This window comes from Hyperolius riggenbachi, chromosome 12, assembly GCF_040937935.1.
Source record: "Hyperolius riggenbachi isolate aHypRig1 chromosome 12, aHypRig1.pri, whole genome shotgun sequence".
NCBI lineage: Eukaryota > Metazoa > Chordata > Amphibia > Anura > Hyperoliidae > Hyperolius > Hyperolius riggenbachi.
The window spans coordinates 148,771,826-148,795,142 of NC_090657.1; positions in this window are offsets into that span (position 1 = coordinate 148,771,826).

Here is a 23,317-nt window from a genome sequence, read left to right on the forward strand (position 1 = left end):
CTTTAACACAGGGAGTCTTTCAGCACCAACAATTACCCGTAGAATTGAGGAAATGGGGGATAATTTGCATCAACATTTGCAAAAATCATCAACAAATCTGTGCTATTTTTCGTTGGCCCTTGACGAAAGCACAGAGGTCCGTGATTCTGCGCAGCTTCTCATTTTAATTCGTGGAACCAATTCACAATTCGAAGTCACAGAGGAGCTTGCTGCCCTGCAAAGTATCAAAGGAACTACAACAGGAGAGGATATCTATAAAAAAGTTTGCCAAACTGTTACTGATTTGGAGCTAGACTGGGGTACTAGCCAGCGTGACAACTGACGGTGCTCCTAGTATGGTGGGATCTGTGAAAGGAGTAGTAGCACGCATTAACCAAGAGATGGACAAACACCGATATTCGCGTCCTATAGCCATACACTGCCTCATCCATCAACAAGCGCTGTGTTGTAAATCACTGAAATGGGATTCTGTCATGAAAGTTGTGGTCTCTTGCGTGAACTTTATTAGGGCTCATGCACTAATCCACAGGCAGTTTCAAGAGCTTCTGTCTGAGCTGAATGCTAGCCAGGAAGATATACTGTACTACACAGAAGTCCGTTGGTTGAGTCGAGGGAAAGTTTTAAAACGATTTTATGATTTACTTTCAGAGGTACCTGCTTTTCTGCTTTCAAAAAACAAATAAATACCAGAGCTTCAAGATGCAGAATGGAAATGGCACCTTGCCTTTCTGACAGATGTCACAGAGCAATTCAATGTTTTAAATCTGCAACTTCAAGGAAAGGGATAGCTCATCTGTGACATGTACTCTCATGTAAAAGCGTTTGAAGTAAAATTAGAACTCCTCATAAAACAAGTAAAGGAGGAAAACTTTTGCCATCTCCCCATTACTCAAAAGCTGTTGGTGAAAAACCAGAAGTGGCATTCCCAAACCAAAAATGTGTGGATGCACTGGAAATGCTGAAAAGAGAGTTTCAAATGAGATTTAAAGAGCTTCAGCTCCATGACCAGGACATACAGCTTTTCCGGAACCCGTTTTCTGTTGACATTGAGATAGTGGATGCAATTTATCAAATGGAACTGGCTGAATTACAGAATTGTGACTCTCTGAAAGACTCATTCAAGTCAAGCAACCTTATTAATTTCTATGCTTCTCTCACCTTTGAGACATGTCTGTGAACAGACTTTTTCCCCGAATTAAACACCTGAAATCCCCAACCAGATCAAGAATAACTGATGCGCACTTGCATCACTTGTTACGTATGGCAGTGACAAACATGGAACCGGACATTGACTATTTCATCAGCCAAAAGCAGGCCCACACTTCCCATTAAAATAAAAATGTGCAGGGTGCATGGAAATACAGTAGTTAACGTGTTTCTCAAATTATCTGTAGCATCACCATTCACCCAATACCCAGAAACCCAGGCCAGCTGCATCGCCTGCCAAACAGAAACCCAGACCAGCTGCATTGCCTGTCACCCAGAAACCCAGACCAGCTGCATCACCTGCCACCCAGCAACCCAGGCCAGCTGCATCACCTGCCACCCAGAAACCCAGACTAGCTGCATCGCCTGCCACCCAGAAACCCAGGCCAGCTGTATCGCCTGCCACCCAGAAACCCAGGCCAGCTGCATCGCCTGCCACCCAGAAACCCAGGTCAGCTGCATCGCCTGCCACCCAGAAACCCAGGCCAGCTGCATCGCCTGCCACCCAGAAACCCAGACCAGCTGCATCGCCTGCCACCCAGAAACCCAGACCAGCTGCATCGCCTGCCACACAGAAACCCAGACCAGCTGCATCGCCTGCCACCCAGAAACCCAGGCCAGCTGCATCGCCTGCCACCCAGAAACCCAGGCCAGCTGTATCGCCTGCCACCTAGAAAACCAGACCAGCTGTATCGCCTGCCACCCAGAACCCCAGACCAGCTGCATTGCCTGCCACCCAGAAAACCAGATGCAGCCACCCAGAAACCCAGACCAGCTGCATCGCCTGCCACCCAGAAACCCAGACCAGCTGCATCGCCTGCCACACAGAAACCCAGACCAGCTGCATCGCCTGCCACCCAGAAACCCTGGCCAGCTGCATCGCCTGCCACCCAGAAACCCAGGCCAGCTGTATCGCCTGCCACCCAGAAAACCAGACCAGCTGCATCGCCTGCCACCCAGAACCCCAGACCAGCTGCATCGCTTGCCACCCAGAAACCCAGATGTAGCCACCCAGAAACCCAGACCAGCTACATCGCCTGCCACCCAGAAAGCCAGACCAGCTGCATCGCCTGCCACCCAGAAACCCAGACCAGCTGCATCGCCTGCCACCCAGAAACCCAGACCAGCTGCATCGCCTGCCACCCAGAACCCCAGACCAGCTGCATCGCCTGCAACCCAGAAACCCAGACCAGCTGCATTGCCTGCAACCCAGAAACCCAGACCAGCTGCATCGCCAGCCAACCAGAAACCCAGGCCAGCTGTATCGCCTGCCACCCAGAAACCCAGACCAGCTGCATCGCCTGCAACCCAGAAACCCAGACCAGCTGCATTGCCTGCAACCCAGAAACCCAGACCAGCTGCATCGCCTGCCACCCAGAACCCCAGACCAGCTGCATCGCCTGCAACCCAGAAACCCAGTCCAGCTGCATTGCCTGCAACCCAGAAACCCAGACCAGCTGCATCGCCAGCCAACCAGAAACCCAGGCCAGCTGTATCGCCTGCCACCCAGAAACCCAGACCAGCTGCATCACCTGCCACCCAGAAACTCAGACCAGCTGCATCGCCAGCCAACCAGAAACAGGTACTTTCTTTGATGTTTTATTTTCACTACAAATAATAGTTCCGGCCCCCCAACAGTCTGAGTGACCGTGACCTGGCCCCCGGTATAAAAAGTTTGAGGACCCCTGTAGGCCAAATCACTGATTCTCTGTAACATCTCCTAGCAACCACCAAGCCCATTCTAACTTCTCCCATCATTATCCGAACTTTAGGGGGCCAACTTACAATGTTTTGCAAAGTGTACAAACATACCCTGATAGGGAGACAATCACAAACACTATCAAAAGCTACTTGCATACTCTACTTGATGAATACGTTTTTAAACTTGGCCATATATTTCATTTTGTTCTTTTTTGTAATCCATTTACCCCCAAAAAATACATCTCTATATAGCGCAATTCACCTCAACTCTATTTCATCAGGGTACTTATAATTGTTAGTGTCAAAAGGACACACTATACTGCTGTAGGTTATTATAGCCAGCGCTAGTAACTTTATGCCCACTCCACTTGTTCCACCTTGAGCCCGTTCAGTTCCAGTCACTTTAGAAGATATGTTCCCCGCACTTTGATTGGCCCAATAGGTTATATGACAATAGCACAACATTATTGCATAAAAACCATTACAGGGAACCTATACTTAGAAGGATTTGGAATTTTTCCTTTCAAAATAATACCAGTTGCCTGATTCTCCTGCTGATCCGGTGTCTCTAATACTTGCAGCCACAGCCCCTCAACAAGCATGCAGATCAGGTGCTCTGACTGAAGTCAGACTGGATTAGCTGCATGATTGTTTCAGGTGTGTGATTCAGCAACTACTGCAGCCAAACAGATCTGCCGAATTGCCAGTCAACTGGTGTTTTTAAAAGAAAACATCCATATCACTCTAAGTTAAGGTTCACTTTAATGGAAATGGGCCCTTGTAATTTTGTTGTTCTAGAAGCCACAGTAGCAGTATGTGTTATTTTACTAAAGAATGTGAGATATGTTAGTGAAATATGCTAAGTCATAAATGCCTAATATGTTGTATGAATAAATAGAGAAATAAGAAACAAACACTCTGCAGTATAGCTGAAAAGTACAAATCATTATAACTGCATGGAGGGTAGGTGGAGTAAAACAAAAAATTCTTAAAAATTCTACTCAAAATGTTGATTCTTTTTACTTGTACTCCAAGTGTACAGATATTTAAGCTATATTTTCCCCAGTTTTAAGGAAATAGTTACATTGTTTATTAGGCACATATACGATGTTTGTAATGTTAAATAAGCAAATTATATTATTAAATGTTAATGTTAAATGTTAATGTTACAGATAACAGACATCATTAGGAGTCAGCTAGTACATGCAGAACATAGTTGTTTTACAGAGTATCTATTAAAGCCATTGTTACATGTTATACAAAAACCAAAGTCAGATATTCCCCTAAGGAGGGTGCACTCGGTGCAGCTCATGATCCTCCGTACAATTTCCCCGCCGTAGGGGACTTTGGAAGTCTACGGGAGCCGAGTCCTCCTGAAGACAGACGGCTCCATACTGCGCACACGTGATTACACAATAGAGGGCGCTCGCCCATGCACAGTATGGAGTGGCCCATCCTCGGGAGTCCGAGTGCTCCCGAAGACTTTCGAAGCTTCCCTTCGGCGGTGGAAGTGGCAGTATTTGACCGTATTGGTCGAATGCTGCTACATGGAATCCTGGCACCGGGAGAGGAGAGTAAATTCTCATTAGGACTCAGAGTCTTCCTCTCCTTAGGTGAGTATCTGAGTATCTGACTTTGTTTTTTTTAGGACGGGATTGACTTTAAGCAGGCACAATACAAGGCAAAAAATTGTCTCCATGGTGGTGAATTAAGATAAACCAAGTAACCGAAAGTGTGTGTGTGTGCGTTCGTGCGTGCGTGCGTGTGAACAGTCCTCTATACTCACCTGAACTAGCCTGTCTGCTATTAGGTGCAAAGAACAGCGACAAAGAACCCTTGTGAAACCATATGCTTGTTCGGTTGTCCTGGCTTCCTCCTATGTCAATGCAATGCTAGAACACGTGTGTGGTTGGAGTGTGTCAGCTGTTAATGCAAAATAAAGGCATTGATGCTGAATAGTATGCAGATTTTGTTAGAGGATACAATAAAAAATCAAGTGGTGGAAATGTATCTCTACTAATAAAGTTCTTTGTTCGCTCCAAATATCAAGATAGGATCCACAACTATCAAGAGAGAGAAGTGTCTGGAACTAATATACCAACAATATCAGCTTTATTATCAACAATTTCACATCAAGGAAAGATGACATTTAAAATTACACATATCTTCCCACATGGGGGATCGGTGTGTAAGTGGCAATTGCCCAATGACCGTTTCGCCTGCCCTTCCTTATAGCCTCTGTAGATGCCAGACAAGTGCAATGGTTGTTAGACATCCACTGCTTCCAAACCACACAACAGGAACATAAGGGAAGGGTATGTATACTTTTTAATGCCATTGTAAAAACGTGTTAAAGGATACCAGAAGTGGCGTGTGTCATCAGATACACATGGATATGTACAGTGCCTAGCACACAAATAACTATGCCGTGTTCCTTTTTTTCTTCTCTGCTTGAAAGAGTTAAATATCAGGTATTTAAGTGGCTGACTCAGACAGCTAGTGACTACAGTGTGACCCTCACTGATAAGAAATTTCAAATATAAAACACTTTCCGAGCAGAAAATGCGTTTTGAGAGCAAGGAAGAGATAAATAAAGAAAAAAAGGATCACAACATTACTTTTTGAGGTACACACTGTACATACACATGTCTATTGCATCGTGTCACATGTCACTGGGTACCCTTTACATTTTTTTTTATAATATAACAGTGACGTACACTTATCTATCTGAATAAATATAGTAGTCATTAATCCCATGAACTGGTCCGCCCATTCTAAAAACCTTAAGGTCGCCGTACATTACAACGATTATGGGAAGATTATGGGAAGATTCGACCAAGAGACAAATTTATCTCTAATATAATCTGATTACAGATACATTTATCTGTAGTCGAATCTGGCCATACACTACATGCCGATTCCCGTCCAATTTCAGCGTGAAATCATCAGGGAATCAGATGAGCCGCCGCCTCTGCCCCGCCGCTCACCACAAAATGTATAAATGTATGTAGTGTAGTGCATTTATACATTACCTGTCCTGTAACAGCTTCCACATGGCGTCCGTCCATCTCGCCGGGTAAGCTGCATACACGCTAGCGGCGCATAGCGTCTAACGTCAGACGCTATGCACCTTAGTGACGCCAGACATAGTGCGGCCGGCGTGTATGCAGAACCCTGCAAAATGAACAGAAACCGTGTGGAGACACCGGAGCTTCCTACTGCCCCTTGCAGCTGACACGTCCAACATCACAGCTCTGAAATCATCCGCTGGCCCCTTACTGTATGTAACTGGTGCTTCCCCCAGACCCTTGCATTATTAGGTTACTTCAGAACAGATTGGACTATTATAGAATTTTGGATTTATCTACAAACTATGACAGTTTAAGAAGGGTATGAATAATTTTGGCCTAGATAGTTTTTACTCAAATGTAAGTAAAAACTAAGAAATGTTTTTGGTTTTATTAGTTTTCTTTTGTCTACAATAATGCCTCTTGAACATTTTATTATCTTCTGTGAGACACCTATGTCATTTCTCATAAAAAAAAATAAAATGTATGTCCCATTAAATTGTACTAGTGTACTGTTTGCATGAAGCAAAACAGGTAATTGCACTGCGCTATTGTAAAAGATGCCTCAATATTACTAATGCCTAAATGGCAATCCATACAATTATGGGATATACCTTAAAGGGAACCTGTAGTGAGTATTAATTTCTTAAATATTTATATAATTGTACTCTAATAGATGTGCACATAATTACCTGACAGGCAGTGTATATTTGCTTGGATTTCTTTTTTCAGCGATGCCTTATAGTTCCGACAGAAATACTGTCGGAATTGTTTACCCGGAAGGAGTTCAAGCTGTCAGAGCAGTAACTGTTATTTATGTATTGCTTATCTGCGTGTTTCCTGTTTTTCCTCGCACTGTTGCATGCTCATCTAACTTCCTGTTCAAGGTAGTTGCTGTGCATTAACCAATACAGAACTTATTTGAACTAAAGTTAGTTTATTTTTTTGCATGTGTCATATGATCTCCTTCAAACCTTTGGGGAGGCAGGGAAATGAAGTTACGTGTATCAGTTTCACCTCTGCAGCTCTCACTGTGACCTCTTCCTGCACTCGGCTGCTTTCTATTCCGATGCATCTGTCCCTCACACGGCTCTGATGTCTTGTAATTAGATGTCTGCCAGCCAAGCTTAAGGCCCATACACACGTCGGATTTTAGCGAACGACCCGTCGTTTGAACGTTCTGTCGTTCGGACGTTTCCGCGTCAAATCCGACGTGTGTACAGACTATCGTTCGGGTGATAAGACTGGTTACCAGCGTTCCGCCCGGCTGATCGCTGGTAACCAGTCTTATCACCCGAACTATAGTCTGTACACACGTCGGATTTGACGCGGAAACGTCCGAACGACGGAACGTTCAAACGACGGGTCGTTCGCTAAAATCCGACGTGTGTATGGGCCTTTATTTGAAGGAATGATAAACCTGATAATGGTAAGGATAATAGCGTTTCTCTGTTGACTTTGAGGCTGATATGATCATTACGATCATTGAGAACTGATTGCTGCAGGACCTCTTTGTTCTTTTTATTATGTGATTAGCAATTAGTGCAGGAGGAGATGGTGCAATAACCAGTTCAGACTGATCGTAGTGATCATAGGTGAGCTGCAAGGAGCAAGCTCTGGGTGGTCTTTTGGTACCTTGGTGAATCAGCTACAGCTGCTCAGCTTGTCGGTAATAAAAGTCTTCTCTCCCGTTCACTATCTGTATCCCTCCCCCTCCCTTGCTTCTTTTATCTCTGCATTCATTCATGTGTCTTCTTACGAGCGTCTGATAGAAGGGACAGCAGAACTCAGAGTTTTTGTATAGGTAGAAATCAATTTCGTGTTTCACTCTCTACAAAACTCTAGCCCTGTTTGAAAATATGTCCAAATGAATAGTTATATAGTGTCACGGACGAGCCGTGAGAAAATAGAACGCAATCGCAATCGGTTTACTGCCCGATTGTCGTTGGGTTGCCCAACATATATTGTCTGTCTGTGGCAGTCATTCTGGGCTCTCTCTTTCTCAGCGAGTTTTCTTTTCATAAGAGCCAAGTATGCTCACTGAAAAGACCTGTGATTTGTAATTAGCTTATGACTAGGATCTGGGCCTTCACAGAGGTGCCAAAGCTTGTCCAAGCCGATCTCACGTTTAGATGTTAATTAGCCAGAGGTGTAAAACACCAAAAGTTTGTTCATCTAGAGGAGGCTTTCCCAGCCCAGGCTCAGACTTGCTGTAACCATTCAGCCAGATTAGGAAAGCATGGAGTTGTGATCTTTAGCATGTTTTAGGAATACCATTCATTGGAGAGATGTGAAAGTTATCTCATTCTGCTGGTCCGGATCTTGTGAATATTTTGATATTAAATTGGGGCACTGACATAACCAGAACTTGAGGTATTCCACTATTTCGTAACCGGGCATGCAAACGTGCCCAAGTTTGGTATCATATGAACTGGCATATTCTGAGGAATATGAATATGTGATGGTCATGTGTATTCGGAAAGCATAAGCCGAGATATGACAAATGTCATATTTGGTGGGCATGGGAAAGCCCCTGTCCAGCCCCTGGGCTGGACCTGAGACTCCACCCAAAGATGTACATTATTCAAAAGTACCTGCGAGGGACTCCTCCCTCAGTCCTCCAAATTACATCTTTATGAGAGCCTGTCTGCTGCTAGCCAGGGGACCGTTTGGTTAGCGGCCATCTTGTCTGAACTTTGCTACTGAACTGGAACAAAGAACCTTTACAAGTTTTCCCAGAAGGACATATTTCCACGAACTAAGTATTTTCTCCCTTTTTATTTTCATACTGGCTATTAATGTTTCTATAATTGTTGATTTTAATAATTTTCTGTATATATTAATTATTTATATTGCATTTTAATAAAACGAAGCTAAAACGTCATTTTATGTATTCAGCTACCCTGCTATTCAGTCGCACAAACTGAACCTGGTCTCTGAAGAGTCGCTACTATTGTCGCTAGCTAGACAGAATAGAGTGTGTTTAATCGTTTTTATTTGCAGGTCTAGACTTAGCCAGTCAGTGGGCTCCTCTGTCCCATGATAACAGAGGTGGTGGCAGTTATACCCTGAAATAGTGTGTAATTTGTAATTACCGTAACTCACAGGCTCCCTTCTAGTCGGTCTGCTGCCAAAATTCCCGTGGTTTCTGCGCACCGATTGCGACCACAGCTTACATGGTCTGTGTGCTGAAACCGATTGGAAGGCATTTTGCGTTCCGGCCACTAGGGGTCCTGTGACAGTGTTTGGCAGCGTTTGGGATCTGTGTTGTGCTGAAAGTATCTAAGATAGCGCTATCAAATTAGCCCTATCGAGAAACGAACTAATTCGTTGGTAGTAGCTGAATGCAATATATTTTTTATATATACAGAGAGACTGTGTAGCCAGTACCCCTCCCCAAAAGTTTTATTTTATTTGGCATGGAAATGTCCGGGAACTACAAGCTCATGTGCTTAGCAGACCTGCAAAATCTTAGTGAAGCGAGAGGCATTGACGTCCGCCGCAAGAAACAACAGGACCTGATAAATGACTTGTTTCAATGGGATAGCCAGCAACTGCGGGTGCTGGATGTGTCCACTGAGGAGGATGCCAGCCCATCTGACTCATGTCGAGGGGAACCAGAGACTGAAGATCCTGACTGTACAGAGGTTGTGCATCCTGAGGGCCCTGCATCAACAGTTACACAGGAGACTGTCAGTGTGGACCCCGATCTCAGAGTTTCTTTGAGTACTCGCCCGAAACCGGCCTGTACTGGAATGTCCATTTGTGCTGACCCGGTAATGCAGCTGGCATTACAAAAGCTGATGGACACTGACCTGGAAAAGTACCTGCAGTACATGCAAGCGCAAGAGGAGCGCCAGACTGCAGAAGCACGAAAGGAACAGGAGTGGCAAGCTGCTGCAGAACGCCGCACGGAGAGGGATGCCGCTGAGCGAGAACGGGAGCCCCAACGACAGCATGAGCTGAACATGGCCAAGATTCAACAGGCCAGCCAGAGTTCACCGCCCAGCCTCCCTGCTGAAGGAGCTGCATCACCTGTAAGTGCAAAATTCAAATTTGCTAATATTGAAAAGGACACTGACATTGACTTGTTTTTGCGATCTTTTGAAAAAGCATGCTGTCAGTATCGGCTGTCCCAAGACCAGTGGGCCAGACATCTGACACCTTTGCTGTGCTACAAAGCGCTTGATGCTTTTGCAGAGTTACCTGCGGAAAAAGATAATGATTATGCCGCTATAAAAGACGCTATCATTACCAAATACCAGCTGATGCCAGAAGCCTATCGCAAAAAGTTCAGGTCCTGGCAGAAAAAATCTTCTGACTCTTATCGAGATGTGGTCAGCAGTCTACTCACCACACTCTGGCGGTGGACTTTAGGCCTCACCAAAGGGTCTTATGTCCTGGAGGACTTGATAGTCCTAGAACAGTTTCTGAACATTTGCCCTGCTGATGTACGACAGTTTGTGCTGGAGCACAAGCCTGCGTCAGCAACTGTCGCTGCAGACCTCGCTGAAACCTTTGCGACTACCCGGGTGCCTGACACACGCAGGACTGCACCATCCAGCTGGAGAGGAGGTCAGCCCAATACTTTGGCAGACTCTCCTGCCCCTGTGAGCCATCCGCCACAGAGGCCACCCAGCGCAGCTGCTGCGCCCAGGCCTGCAGCACCAGAGGGGGTCACCTGTCACTACTGCCGCCAGCCCGGACACATTAAATTCGACTGTCCGGAGCGGAGGCAGACACCACCAGCACCTGGATCATCTGTATCACCTGTATCACCTGTACCTCACCCACAGCAGAGGCAACCAGCCAGCGAACCACAGTCTGGATCATCAGATTTTGTTCTGTTTGCCCGCGGAAAGGAAATACGCGACCGAACCGACCAGTAGCAGCCTGTTAGAGTGAACGACAAGGTTGTCACTGGATTCCGAGACACCGGAGCCGACATCACCGACATCACATTAGTTCACTCACACCTTGTGCCAAAGGAGAGCATCAGCTCCAGCCGATCCCTTGCCCTTTCTGGAGTAGAGGGCACACTTTTACACATAGCCTAAGTGAGAGTGAAGCTCGACTGGGGGTTCAAGAAAGGGTTGTTGGGGTTGTGAATGATCTCCTAGTTCCTGTGTTGCTGGGGACTGATTTGGGCAAGCTTGTGTCCTATTACGAACCTACCACAACCGCCTTGTCACTCATGGAAGGAGACGAACTTTCCGCCCACCACCAGGTACTTTACACACTTGGGGGGGCACCAGGGGAAGGTGGGTTGAATGTGCCCAGTGCAAGGGTACCGGGTTCAATAGTGCCTGCTTCAAAGGTACCTGAGTTTGATGTACAAACTGTCTGTTGTGATGAAGACGTAACTGTACCTGAGTTTGATGTACAAACTGTCTGTAACGAAAATGTGTCTGTCACTGTCATTAAGGCATGTGTCAATGATGTGAAAAATGTCAATTATTGTAATGCTAATGCTGTGCCTGTACTAGCAGTCACCCAGGGTGCTGCCAGAATTGTGAGCTCAGCACTGAACTCCTCGTTCAGTACTGACCCCAGAAGTGAGACCCCTCAGCCGCTGACTTCATGTGACATGAGCCAGCTGACTGGAACTGACAACGCTGTATTCACAGCGGCGCTACAAAGTGACCCGAGCCTGGAGGCGCTCAGGCAGCAAGCCTCTGAGCCCCTCACAGATGGGGCCGCTTTCAAGGTGTATTGGGAAGGGGGGAGACTGTACAGCAAGGCTGTGCAGCCCACTACCGGTAGTTCACATGCGAATACCAAATGGCTTGTGGTCCCGAGTGCGTTCAGGGGACATGTGCTGAAATCCGCGAATTGTAATCCTCTGACAGGGCACTCAGGTGTCCGCAAGACACTTGCCTGTATTTGGAAACAGTTTTATTGGCCCAGGATGAACAGGGATGTATCAAAATACTGCAAAGCATGTGCCGTCTGTCAGGAGCTGGGAAGGTCCAGGGATTCCCGCGGGGTTTCTTTAGGTCCATAGCCACTTAGCAAAAAGCCTTTGTGTGGGCTGGCTGTTGACCTACTGCCCGTTGTAAGCAGTCCTGGCGGACGCCACATCCGAACGCAGTGGCGCAAACGCCCTGTCCAGAAACGTCCATGTCGGGTCAAACCTGAGGGTAGCGGACAGAGACCTGTCCAGGTGAACCAAGCTGCAGGCTCCAATGGGTTATCCCGCCGTACCGGCAGCTCGAGAACCAGGAGCCAGATCAGCGGCAACGCCACACATCTTGTTGATGCCTGGCTGAGGCCTTTTTTCTTGAAGGGAGGTGTCATGGACGAGCTGTGAGAAAATAGAACTCAATCGCAATCGGTTTACTGCCCAATTGTCGTTGCTAAGCCCGACATAGATTGTCTGTCTGTGGCAGTCAATCTGGGCTCTCTCTTTCTCAGCGAGTTTTCTTTTCATAAGAGCTAAGGATGCTCACTGAAAAGACCTGTGATTTGTAATTAGCATATGACTAGGAACTGGGCCTTCACAGAGGTGCCAAAGCTTGTCCAAGCCGATCTCATGCTTAGATGTTAATTAGCCAGAGGTGTAAAACACCAAAAGTTTGTTCATCTGTCAAATATCTGATCGATATCTGCTTAAAATGATTACCAACTCAGTAAAGGACCAGCCTTTAAAGTGTCATAACCAAAATTAGACAGAAGTGGGTGCGTGCTCACTATAAACAGAATATTTATAGGTTAACAGTTTTACCTCTGAAAGAAATACGCAACACTCAGCTGTTGAATTTTATAAAATTATCTTGTTAAGAAAAATAGATAAAGCATTTATATACAGGAATATACAGCTCTCCAGTCATTGTCAATTATCAAAAAATACATTTTCATCCAAAAATACATTTTCAAAGTTCCTTTAGTTAAGAGTCCATTTCAATATAGCAAATATTCTGCTGTAGCTTTTATCCTTCATCGATAATTGTTGTCTCGAGATTGAACAGTGTATGTTACACACAATATAGCTTTATCCTTAAAAGATGATTTATGAAATTCTATTCTTATATGAAGAACTTAAAGTAGATATATCTTAATCCATCAAAGCTTGTTAATTACTTCTAAGCTTGCAATTGCGTTTGAATAGTAAAACTTATAGCATAGAAAAAAGTTATCTAAAACTCAAAAAACTGCTGAAGTTTAAAAAGACAAGTATTTAACTTTTGCATAGACTAATTGTCAAAGAATTCACCAAGAATAATTGCATATTACCTCTCTTAGATTTCAGAATCACGTCTGTGAGAAGGATAAACGTCGGCCTAGGATGTTTCAATCAGCTAGGGCATCAGGCAGTGAATAAATATACAGCCTTAAAACTCTCTTTTTATAGAGAATTTCTCCCAAGAAATGATATAAGGGACTTTCCAAACTATGACTTAATTGTTTATAACATCTCTATAAATACAGGTATGATTTCATTTTTATTTTTAGATCGAGTTCTATAGAGGCCCCTTGTGGTTATAAGTGTTAGTAGCAGGCACAAGAGATGCCCCCTATGGTTATAAGTGGTAGTAGCAGGCACAAGAGATGCCCCCTGTGGTTATAATTGATAATGGCCAACACAAGGCTTATGGCCTAACTGTTTTTATACAATCTAAAATAAAGTGTATATTATTGATCAGCTTATGAGATATGTGTGAACACTATGTGATTAACATTTTGCGTAATAAAGCAGGCTTTAGTGTATATCTTGACCTTAGACGGTTGATCTTACTAACACAACAATATTGCATAACATGTGAACATCTCTTCAATACTATCTCACGTTAAACTTGTAGAAATAAACAGCTCACTTCCAATAATAACATTGAAAAGTACACAATCTAATTTTGATTTTGCCCGTACTCACGGATCTTGAAATTCACTCAAATCATCTGCAAACCATGTAACATTTTGTACACAGTCTGGCTAGGGAGATGATCATTTCTCTGCATTAATATGAGATTCTGACACATCTAGAGGAGGCTTTCCCGGCCCAGGCTCAGACTTGCCGGAGCCATTCAGCCAGATTAGGAAAGCATGGAGTTGTGATCTTTAGCATGTTTTAGGAATACCATTCATAGGAGAGATGTGAAAGTTATCTCATTCTGCTGGTCCGGATCTTGTGAATATTTTGATATTAAATTGGGGCCACTGACATAACCAGAACTTGAGGTATTCCACTATTTCGTAACCGGGCATGCAAACGTGCCCAAGTTTGGTATCATATGAACTGGCATATTCTGAGGAATATGAATCTGTGATGGTCATGTGTATTTGGAAAGCATAAGCCGAGATAAGACAAATGTCATATTTGGTGGGCATGGGAAACCCACCCAGGAGATTAACCGCCCCTGTCCAGCCCCTGGGCTGGACCTGAGACTCCACCCAAAGATGTACATTATTCAAAAGTACCTGCGAGGGACTCCTCCCTCAGTCCTCCAAATTACATCTTTATGAGAGCCTGTCTACTGCTTGCCAGAGGACCGTGTGGTTAGCGGCCATCTTGTCTGAACTTTGCTACTGAACTGGAACAAAGGAACTTTACAAGTTTTCCCAGAAGGACATATTTCCACGAACTAAGTATTTTCTCCCTTTTTATTTTCATACTGGCTATTAATGTTTCTATAATTGTTGATTTTAATAATTTTCTGTATATATTAATTATTTATATTGCATTTTAATAAAACAACGCCAAAACGTCATTTTATGTATTCAGCTACCCTGCTATTCAGTCGCACAAACTGAACCTGGTCTCTGAAGAGTCGCTACTATTGTCGCTAGCTAGACAGAATAGAGTGTGTTTAATCGTTTTTATTTGCAGGTCTAGACTTAGCCAGTCAGTGGGCTCCTCTGTCCCATGATAACAGAGGTGGTGGCAGTTATACCCTGAAATAGTGTGTAATTTGTAATTACCGCAATGCACAGGCTCCCTTCTAGTCGGTCTGCTGCCAAAATTCCCGCAGTTTCTGCGCACCAATTGCGATCACAGCATGCATGGTCTGTATGCTGAAACCGATTGGAAGGCATTTTGCTTTCCGGCCACTAGGGGTCCTGTGACATATATTACCCAGAAAGCTCATTTTTTAAAATGACTTTGGATGAGAAGGGGCACTAAAAATATTTTAAAGAGCACCTGTAAAAAAAAAAGTCCCCTGGGGGTACTCACCTCGGTAGGGGGAAGCCTCAGGGTCCCAATGAGGATTCCACCTCCGCTATAGCTGCAGGCAGTCCAGCGCTTGTTTTTCCGAAGTGTCCAGCAATCCTACCACGACAAGCCTGACAAGCGTTGATAAGTGATGATTTATTTACCTTTTCTGGTTCCAGCAGGGGCGCTGTTGCAGCTCTCCGGATGGAGATAGCCGAAAATAATCGTTCTCTGTTGGTGCCACTCTACTGCCCAGGCGTTGTAGACTTGCGCCTGCGCAGTAGAGCGGGCCGACAGCGATCGGCTATTTCCGCCTATCTCCGAGTGTAGAGCCGATACTGCACCTGCGCTTGAGCCGGGGAGGTAAATATTTACATCCTCTCCATTCCGGGAGGATTTTCGCTGCCACCGTGGGACGGGGAAGCCTCGATAGGATCCGGAGGCTTTCTCCACCCCAGGTGAGTACCCCCCCAGGGGAGGTTTTTCTCATTACAGGCATTCTTTAATCATCTGGGCTTCTTACAGCCTCTAGCAGCTGTCTAGGTTCCATTGCTGCACCCCTTGTCCTCCGCTTTGTTCTACTGTCTGCCCATAAAGATCACGTACCCCCACGTATTGTGGATACAGGATGCACGCACTATATACGCCAGATGACGTGAATGCACAGGCACAAATGACTGTGATCTTTATTGGTGGGTAGTGGGATAAAGCGGAGGACGAGGGCTGCGGCGAGAGACTCAGACTGCTGCTAGTATTTGTACAAAATCCCAAGCAGTTATGGGCTTGCGAGTGTTAACCAGTGGTTAACCACTTAAATTTGTGATTTTAATGAGGCTTAATTGCCTCAGGTGTGCAGCGGTAAAATAAGGGGCTATTTACCCATAATTCGTGGTAAAGTGTGCACCCCAAATAGCTTGCACGCCTCCTATTGGACACGTTGCAAAACTCACTATGCGTACTTTTTCCTTCATGCCGAAAGGAGGAAGTGCGTGTAGTGAAGTGCGTGTAGTGAGGTTTGCAACGTGTCCAATTGGACGCGTGCAAGCTATTTGGAGCGCACACTATACCATGATTTAAGTGTAAATAACCGAACGTGAAGTCAAGCTATTTTGGTACTTTGTAAGAAGTAGTTGAGGATCTTGATCCTAATCCAATCAACTCTACTATGTAGGTGATGACACCTAGCATGAGTGAAATAGAGCAAGTTAGGGTCTGTTTCCACTACATGCGGATTATGGTTGCAGGAAAACTGACTACATTGAATGCCTGTGGGCTTGTTTCCACTAAACTGAATTTTGGTGATGCAGATTTCCCATAGACATTCATTGGAGTCAGTTTTCTGCATCCATAATCCGCATGCAGGCTCGGACTGAACCACTGATTTTTCCATCGGTGGGCCCCGGCCGCCCCGTCTCCTGGGGGCCCCAGAGCTGAGAAGGAGGGGGGCACAGCACAGGAAGGGGGGAAAGTGGGCACAGAGCGGCGTGGGGGTGAAGCCTCCCCCCTCCCTCACCTAGGGCCCCCCCTTCCGTGCTCCCCAACCCTCCAGAATTGCAGCCAGTTAGCCAGCGGAATGGCTTACCGAGAGCGATAGCTCTGCATGCCGCTGGTCTGGTCTTCTGCACTGACTGTCCAATCACGCTTTCGCAGTACTTCCTGTTGGACCGTGATTGGACAGTGCAGTGCAGAGACGGAGACCAGTAGCATCACGCAGAGCTCTTCTCTCGGTAAGTGATTCCCGCTCGCTACCGCTGCTGGCTGCAATTTTGGAGGGGGGAGCGCAGAAGGGGGGCCCTAGGTGAGGGAGGGGGGAGGCTTCCCCCCTCCCCGCCTTTCTGTGCCCGCTGCCCTCCTTCCAGCATTGGGGGCCCCACTAACTAGGGACCTGCCTTTGTGGGGATATCTGCTGCCAATCTGATTGCATTTTGTAGGGTTATCTGTTGCCAATCTGATTGTATTTTGTTGGGAAATCTGCCACCAATCTAATTGCATTTTGTCGGGAAATCTGCCGCCATTTGACTACTTGATAAATTATCATGAGGCATGTAACTACTTGATTATTTTTATCTAAAATGTATCTGGTCGGACCTAATCTCTGTGAATAACACCGCTACTTTTTTGTGTTTTTTAAAGTCTGCCCATGACCCATCATGACCACGCCCATGTTCCAGTGCGTGATGACACCCATCTATTTTTGCAATGTGGACAAGTCCTTATTGGAGACTGCCCTCAAAAGTGCTCACAATCTATTCCCTACCATGATCATGCAAAATTTCTAGAGTACATGTGTAAGTGAGCCCAAAATGGGGGGGGGGGGGGGGGTTGGGGTGATCGGGGGGGGGTATAGGGGGGGAGGTGGGTTTGGGGATTGCTCGCAAATAAACAACTATTTAGCTGTAGTAAATGAACAGCTACAGCTGAGTAAACACTGTGTCCAGATGATGGAAATAGAGAAGATAAAGGATCTAAAGAGGAGATAATCAAAACACGTTTACAGCAGCAGAGTGCAGAACTCTGAGTACTATGTGATGGCTTTCAAGGCAGATAAATAAACAATTACAGGATGCCTACAAATTACTATAGAAAGCTGTGACCACGATCCTGTGCTAGCTGTATAACTGACTATAAATCCTGACAGGTTTTCCCTCTCACAAATCTTTATTGACAAACTGCTCTCCAGGGACAGAAGCACATAATTTTTCAGATACACAGCTCAAACTGCTGACCCGGAAGTAGTAAGGAGGAGGACTGAAAATTGATTGCTTTCAAAAGCTAATAAAAAAACAATAGATAAAAATGTAAATTTTAGGGAAGTAATATACACATGATATATTTAACAATGTGTGTTAATTTAGGATTTTTAAAGGCAACACAGGTTTGCTTTAAGGTCACTAAAAGTTGCTCCTCAGGTGAAATTGCCTTCCGCAACTGGGCATCCTTTTTCTTCAGATCTTCTGCCACAACATCAAGAAGTTCATCAAACCTGTTGTAAAGGAAAAAAAACCAAAAAAACTTTTTCTCAAATTTCACATATGCAACAGATTATACTAATACTAATTTAAAAACTATTATGTGGTATAACAACAGAGGCGCCAAGTAGAGTAAAATTAGTTAAAATTGTTAAAAAGGGGGAAGTGGGTGGACTCACCTCCCTTCTGAAAAAATGGCCAGACAACGGGCAGGTTACTTCAAGTTTAAAGTAACATTTATTATGAGCTCCAAAAGTGCAACGCGTTTCACGGGTAACAGTCCCGCTTCTTCAGGCAAACAATTTTTGGAGGGAGCAAAGTCGGGTCAAGAGCCAGATATAGCGCCTCTATATCTGGCTCTTGACCCAACTTTGCTCCCTCCAAAAATTGTTTGCCTGAAGAAGCGGGACTGTTACCCGTGAAACGCGTTGCACTTTTGGAGCTCATAATAAATGTTACTTTAAATTCGAAGTAACCTGCCCGTTGTCTGGCCATTTTTTCAGAAGGGAGGTGAGTCCACCCACTTCCCCCTTTTTAACAATTTTAACTAATTTTACTCTACTTGGCGCCTCTGTTGTTATACCACATAATTGTTTAGTCCACCCTTGGTGGAGGGGTGTATCCCCATTTCCTTCTATCTACAGAGAGCGACTTCTTAACCCTGAGCGGGGTCAGGTTACAATTCTCCCCGCCTGCTTATCCAGTGGTTGCCTTGGAGGCGACCCGTCCTTGTGAGTATAACCATTGTGTGTGTTTGCATCAGACATCACCTCATTAACATACTACACCATATTGGGCTCTCGGTTCTCCTCCTTTCTTTCAAGCTAATTTAAAAACTATTTACACTTACAAAGCAATAGACATCCGCGTGAATGCATAAAACTTCTCTGGGTGTTTTCGAAGATGCATATATAGGACAGAAAAATGTTCCTTCAAGTGTCTCTCCTGTATGATGGGATGGACCCAATATCGATGTTGTCTACGGACATATCTTCGTCTTCTCATCATCCTCATCCTCTGCATCAGCTGCCACAACATAGCCATGCATAATACCTCCTTAATATTCAAAAAAGAATACATTGTACAAAGTAAAATCACCAATAAAATCCTCTCTTCTTCTCTTTCTCCTCAGGTACTTTCTTCTTAGCAAAAAAGGAAACAGGAAATAGAAACATGTTAATGAGCATGAGGTGCATGTTTCCAGGCAACAAATAAAAACTGTGATGCCAAAAAACGCATCGAAAACTCATCAAAAACGCTCAAAACGCATCAAAAAAGCATCAAAAACGCATATGCGTTTTGATGCGTTTTTGAGGCGTTTTTAAAAACCGCATTGAAAATGCATTCACAAGTTCAATGGAAACGGGCTCTTATGCTGGGCAAAGACGAGTCGACCTGGCGGCTCTATTAGCCGCCGGATCGACTCCCGCTGCGTAAAGAATTTGTAAAAGATAAGAAAAATGATCACACAGTTGTGGATGATAGGAAGCAGCCTGTGCCACGCACTTTTAATAATTGACTTCAGGCGTTTTGTATTTTCTCGAGTGTAAGAGGTGAGAAATTTCCGGACAAATGCCCTCAGATGTTCCAATATTTCGACACAATCTTAGAAGCATAGCGGTCCTTTGGTGGCTTGGTCTGTTTTATGTATGATGAAGCTTTTTGCCAAAGAATCGCCGTTTATCAAGGGATGAAGTGGGGAAGTAAGGACATCACTCTCTAGCTGAATTCTATGATGCCACAGAGAGTTGCATCTTTCAAACAGAATACCCAAGTTAGCGTATCAGGATCCTATAAAAAAAAGGGGTATGTTATGCCTTCAATGACTCTCAGTGCAGATGGCCAGGATCTTATAAGTACAGACACGAGTGTGGATTCTGCGCTGGTGCACATCCAATTTCTAAATGTTTCAAAAAAGCTGCCACAGCCTCGCCCTAAGGAGCTTTTTCTTAAAATCAACCAGTCCGGTGATACTGCAAAACATGGAGCCGTGGCTCTGGGCTAGTGTTGGGCGAACACCTGGATGTTCGGGTTCGGGCCGAACAGGCCGAACATGGGCCAGATGTTCGGCATGTTCGGCCCGAACGCCGAACTCAATGGAAGTCAATGGGACCCCCGAACATGCCCATTTTGGGGGCCCTATGGGGTCGCAGGCATAAGGGGGGAGCATGCCCCAATTGCGGGGGGGGGTCGGAAATTCCCCCCACCCCCTCCGCTAGCGCTCCCCCCTCTGCCCGCTTCCCCATAAAAAAAGTTTAAGGCAAGTTAAATAGTACTTGGTGGCTGGCCTGGCACTGGCAGTGGAGTGAGGAGGAGGAGGAGTCCGAGTAGCAGAGTGACGCGTTGAGGCCGGGCAGCGGGCGGTTCAGCGGTAGTACCCTTGTGGTACTTCCGCCCTTTCTCTGACCTCACGTCCTCTACGTGATGACGCATACGAGGGTACGCGTGACGCGTACCCTCGTATGCAGAGGACGTGAGGTCAGAGAAAGGGCGGAAGTACCACAAGGGTACTACCGCTGAACCGCCCGCTGCCCGGCCTCAACGCGTCACTCTGCTACTCGGACTCCTCCTCCTCCTCACTCCACTGCCAGGCCAGCCACCAAGTACTATTTAACTTGCCTTAAACTTTTTTTATGGGGAAGCGGGCAGAGGGGGGAGCGCTAGCGGAGGGGGTGGGGGGAATTTCCGACCCCCCCCCCCGCGATCGGGGCATACTCCCCCCTTATGCCTGCGACCCCATAGGGGGGCCGTATTGCGGCATGTTCGGGCGAACAGGGCCCTGTTCGGCGGCCATTCAGTAGTTCGGGGCGAACCCGAACTTAAAAGGCCGAACACCATCAGGTGTTCGGCCGAACTCGAACATCGCCCGAACAGGGTGATGTTCTGCAGAACCCGAACAGTGGCGAACACTGTTCGCCCAACACTACTCTGGGCATATCCAAACAAAATGACAGTATGGTTGCTAATTAATGACTTTAGAGAAGGATTCCAGTTACCTAAATTTTCTGGTCAAGGTTGTACCTGGGTGAAAAATTTAAAATCAGTAGATTCTCTCCCCAATTAAGTTCAAGAAAAAAATGATAAGAAAATGATAGAGGGCAGGGTTGCTGATCCTTTTGTATTGCCACCTTTTCAGAATTTTCCGGGTATCCCCATTGGGGATTGTGCCCAAAAACAAACCCAGTACATTTAGGTTAATACACCATCTGTCTTATCCGGCAGGTCAGTCATTAAATGATGAAATCTCAGTAGATAAGGCTTCTGTTTCTTATGCCACTTTTGATAATGCCCTTGCGATTTTAAGGCCCCTTGGTAAGGGCACCCTGTTAGAAAAAGCCGACATAAAATCTGGTTTCCGTTTATTTATTTTTTAAAATTCTTTATTGTGGTTGACAATATATATAGACATGAACAATACAGCAAAGGGAAATTGTTACATCTAACAGTATGAAATATCATAACATAGAAAGTTTGTGTCTCAATTATTATATAAAAGTGAAGGGAAGTCCTTCCGTCGTTCCAAAGGTCTCATAAGTAGGCAATCTATAGCCTTCGTCAAGGCCTCCAGGTATCTCCGTTAATGTTCCTGAATTTTTACTGACTCTTGGTTGCCCAAGTAGAAAAAATAAAGTATATGAGAGTACCAGACATTCTTTACCATGGACCTTCTATAGATGCTGAGTTAGCCCTTCCCATTATAAAAATAGTCAACATTTTTAAACATATGAAAAAATAACATTAACATTAAAACCATGGGTCTCAGAGTTTGCACTAGATACTAATACTACTATTAGAGGTTGGGAGAGTTTTGTTGGTCGGATCAAAGCCAAAGTGGCTCATCCTGGATCCGTAACTATTCCCCTTCAAGAATCTGTTTGAATTCTTCAGAGTGTCTGTAAAAGGACCATAGTCTCCACATGTCAGAGAATTTCTCCGATCTATCCTGTATAGATGGTTTCCGTTTAATGCCCATACACCCATCCACTTTTAGTTCCCTTGGTTTCCATTCTGATGGCCTTTTTTACATTGACAAATGCCTACCCATGGGTTGTTCTTTATCCTGTAGTTATTTCAAGAGCTTCTCTACTTTTCCTGAATCGGTGGCAGTTGAATTATCTGGTCACGATTCTCTTATCCATTATTTAGATGATTTTCTATTTATGGGCAAGGCAGATTCACGTTTGCTACAAGTTGCTGTCAATATTTTTCATTATGAGTGACCATTTTGGAATTCCATTAGCAAATGAGAAGACAGTTTACCCATGTGCTAGATTAGAATTCCTGTGCATGCATACTGATATGGTCAATATGGAATTTTGCCTACCAGCAAAAAAAAAATTCAAAAATTCTTGAGCTAATCTGCAATTTTTTGAGGCATAAAATGTTTTGTTAAAAGAAATGCTGAGTTGCTTAGTCTTTTCCACACGTATAATGCCTATGGAGCGTATCCTACGCCAACCTCTCCGCTCGCCGCCGCCGCCGTCCTGAGCTCCCCGCAGTGTGCAGAGGCGACTGCGGGGTCAGCCTTACTGCGCCTGCATGAAGTGTTGCTGTCAATCATCGCCACGTGGTCCGTGGTGCACTGCGCCTGCGCAGTGTGCCGTGGACCACGTGTCGATGATTGACAGTGCGGCAGTGGGGGGGCAGAGAGTGGCGGTTGGGGGACACAGAGGCATGTCAGGAGGCAGAGAACATGGCTCTGTGTCCCATCTGCCCACCAAAGATCCACCTCGGGTTCACTTTAATGTACTGTTAAAATGTTTTCATAACAATAGCTCCTGTTTTGCTGGGCTGTAGTCAGCCAGCCTGAACATATGACCCTCTGCAAGCAAATTATTCTACTAGAACCTTCAGTATGCCTTCAATATGGAACTGCAATAAAATGTCTCTTAAAGAGATAATCTGCATAGCCAGTCTTCTTACTAAAACAGTGGTTCTTTAAAGAGAACTCAAGGTGGTTTCTAATAATCCTATTAGCACACAGAGGTTGGGTCTGCATATAATGCCCAGCCTCTGTTGCTATACTGATCCCCCCTAAACCCCCCCTGCGCTCTGCTGTGCCCCCATAAATCACACAGCCATGCTAGCGACACACAGCGTGCCACAGCCGGCTGTTTACCTTTGCTAGTGTCAGTCTCGCCGCTCCCCCGCCTCCTCTATATCGCCACTCCCCGCCTGCGTCCCCTCCCTCCAATCAGTGGGGAAGGAAGGGACGCGGGCGGGGA